Raw genomic sequence first — 3,820 nt, forward strand, 5'->3', positions numbered from 1 at the left:
GACAATAATGTTTAAAATGATAAACATTACCTATAAATATATTTTTTAAATTAAACATTTATATATAAAGTAATATTATTATAATTGATTTAATCTAGGGATGCATCCGATACCGATACCGATATATCGGCGATACTGCAGGTTTTCCGATATATCGGTATCGGCGATATTTTTCTGGCCGATACAAGGATACTGTTCAAGATACATGTTTTAAAAAAGTAATGTAAACGCGCCTCTTGTTTTGTCATTTTCGTTGCAAACGAGATAATACTTTGTTTTTTTAAACAAAGTATTATCTAAATAATTTGATTAATGTTTTTTTAGTTACTAACTCTTATTAATGAACGTTAATTACTAATCTTAATTACCAATATTCACATTCCAAGTCTGTAACGTTTTATTTTAATATTTATTTTTAAATAAAAACAATCAATCAACATATCTACTTTCATTTATTTTACCTTTATTTAAATTCGATAAGTATCGGTATCGGTATCGGCAAAAAGACGTATCGATGCATCCCTGATTTAATCATAATAGTTGCTGTAAAATTCACACCAACACATTCAAAGCGCTAATACAACACGCCGTTTACATAGTTTATGTGAATGTGTGCCTAGATATATTTTGTTATTATGTATTAGTAAATTAAGTATTGTGAAATGAAATGCTGCTAGCATTTTTACCATCCAATAGTCTTTTAGACATAAAAGATGTTGATGTTGCCACAATTCCACTTTGTCATTATTTTTACAGTAGCTAATTTTAATTGTATATAATTAAGGCCTTATGTTAAATCATTTTTATATAAATAAATAAAGGAAAATTAAGTACTGAAATATTTGTAGTGACAGTTAATTATTGCTAAATATATTTCATTTTGTTACAAACGCCATCTGGTAAAATAATTTTTAACTACAATGCATAATGCATTGTAACAACTAGTGTTACAAAAAAATTACCAGAGATGGCGTTATATGCTAACTGACTTGTTCTAGTAACAAAAGGGGCCATAGTAACTGTAAAATGTATTTTTGCAAAATACTAATAGATGGCAGAGAATATACGTATAACGTTCGGCTACCTTTGGAAATAGGTATTTTCAATATAAATTTTCTTACTTTTTATACCTATAGTTTTCTTTTGTGTAAGGTTAAAAAAAAATATATAAATTGATTCAACGACATTTTATGTGCTAAAAAGCAATCTATTTTCATACATGCAAATAGTTTACTCTTTGTATACATAGATGGCGTTTTTAACAGAAACGTTTATGTTATTATGAATATGTATAATTTTCTCATTTTATACCATAAACAGACACTACTAAAATTATTTTTTGTAAACTATTAAGAGACTTTTTGTATAAATTATGAAATTAATCTTCTTTAAGTGATGTATTTTAGTTTTAGACATAATTATTCTAAATCGCGCTATCGAAGTTTTGTATCTCACTGACTATATATTATAACTTTTTAGTACAGCAATTGTACTCGCTTCGGCAGTACATATACTAAAATTGGAACGATACAGAGAAGATTAGCATGGCCCCTGCGCAAGGATGACACGCAAAATCGTGAAGCGTTCCACATTTTTTGACAAATATTTATTTGAATAAGAAATAAATTTGGTAATAATTATTATTAAATCTAAAATTTCTAGTGAACTTTATCAATTAGTTTTAATTAGTCTATTAAACTATTTCTTATCTCAATAGATACTAAAGAATAAATAACATTTATCAATAATTACGTCATATAATTATTTTAATCTGTCAAGTAAAATTGTGAACTATGCATATTCGTTTTTAAGATATTGCACAAGTATGTGTGGATACACAGTTGCTCTTTCTATTCCTTTACTTTTGTAATCCTTTGGAATGGCTTATCGACTCGATCGGAGAATATAGAGAAGGCTTTCCGAGGAACGGGAATGTTAACATTGCATACTTTCTTCATATTATGCATAAACATAATTATATTACTCCAATATAAACCTGGTTTTTAACCCAGGACTACGAGGTTTGTAGTCTTATAAGCTAGCCACCTAGACCAACGAGTCGGTCATCTCACTACGTCCATTATGTAATAAAAAAATGTACAGAAGCATTAAAGCTTTATATGGCATTTTGTGTATAGTCCTCTGGTTTGCGGCTTCCGTTTATAAGTATATATATAGGTACCTACCACGTATATTTTATAAATCAAAAATTGGCTTAGACGCGAATTTATAGGCCTGTCAATACTATAAACTACCTATTCAACGGTCCTTGAACTTTTGCTAAACCTTTTTTTTTATTATAGTCAGGTGGACCGGCAAACGCAATAAACTCAAAAACTATCAAACTATTTTTATACGATTTTCAGTAACGGACGTGGAGTGATTCATGAGTAAACTACTACTATTTGCTCTCCAAATATTTTAAGGCTATGTTTAGTATATTCATTGATATTTTATGTAAATTGACTGAGATAATATGATGATTGAACTTGTCGAAAATATACCGACCAATAGAGACTTTTAATATCATTCATAATTTCAGCCGGAAGACGTCCACTGCTGGACGAAAGCTTCTCCAAAGATCTCCATAATAGCCGGTCTTGCGCTTGCATCCAGTGGCTTCAGATTTATTTATAATATGATATGATATGAACGTTTTGAGTCCTCTTATTCTACTCGTGCAAAGCCAGGTCTGGTAAGTAGTATGTAATAAATCATTACAAATAAAAGGTGTATAGTCGAGTCGATATAATTTGTTAATTTTAATTTGAGACGCAACTGTGACTTAATGCCGAATTTACAAGAATATTATGAATCGTATCTACTGGTACAAATTAACGAAAACAAGTTGAAAAAATTGTATGTGTCTTTTTAATTTTCTTCGTTATAACCAAGAATATAAACGTTAAGTGGTCCGAGATGCGACGGAGCACTTCAAGCAAATCAGCACTTTGCATCTTACTTATGTCAGGGCACGCTCTTCTCGGAGATAAAGTTAAGTACATATTAGGAATACATTTTATTTTGATAGAAGTTAACGTAGTCCCTTACACTGCGGAATTTTATTAAAAATAAAAATCTTTTTTTGAAAGATTTTTCGAGAAACTTCTCTTGGCGAGCCTGGAGGTACGACCGACTTGTGTGTCGTTATGGCAAAATCCATGACGCTTATGTTGTTATTCGCCACACCGCCACTGCTCAGAACTCCATTATGTGCGTGTAACACGTATAATATTATTAAAATAATAAGAAAAAAATATATTCCTTCTTAACGAACCTCTTTGTTTTTTGAATAGACAACTTCTTATAGGAGGGTAAATCGCTTCGTTACGTAATGCGTTACGGTCTATCTGGTTTCCCTTTCTCTTACGCATACGGCACCGTTAGGCGGACTCCTGTATTTCGGACAGACTTTACTTTATTACCTGCTAGTTTTACGTACCTAAAATAAAAAATAATAAATTAAAGTAAATTATGAATTAACAAGACTACAATATACCACTAATCGAATATGTAGACCATGCTTTAAATACACAGTATGATCAACTATGCTTCTGAAACCTCTCGGGTAGAACCCAGATGAAAGAACCAGTGTTTGATTTGTTCAGTGTTCAGCGCTGGCCTTTTAATGCAAAGCGCGCTCGTTTCTAGAACAGCGAATGTTGAAATTGTCACACGTTAACATACACTCTTAACATTCGCTTTTTCAATTACTAATATTATTACTGTTCCCCCTCCAACTACGTTTAAGCCCATGTTTAATATATTAGCTATACCATAATTTGATTAACACATAAGTACTTATGTATTGACTCAAGGA

At 30.8% G+C, this 3,820-nt stretch overlaps 1 non-coding gene across 1 annotated transcript; it reads left to right on the forward strand.

Annotated features, from left to right (window-relative positions):
- The first annotated feature begins 1,489 nt into the window (after positions 1-1,489).
- Positions 1,490-1,596, forward strand: LOC125067117. The gene has a single exon (XR_007119711.1). It is a non-coding gene; the product is annotated as a U6 spliceosomal RNA (small nuclear RNA).
- The last annotated feature ends 2,224 nt before the right edge of the window (positions 1,597-3,820 follow it).

Source organism: Vanessa atalanta, chromosome 10 (genome assembly GCF_905147765.1).
Source record: "Vanessa atalanta chromosome 10, ilVanAtal1.2, whole genome shotgun sequence".
NCBI classification, from domain to species: Eukaryota; Metazoa; Arthropoda; class Insecta; order Lepidoptera; family Nymphalidae; genus Vanessa; species Vanessa atalanta.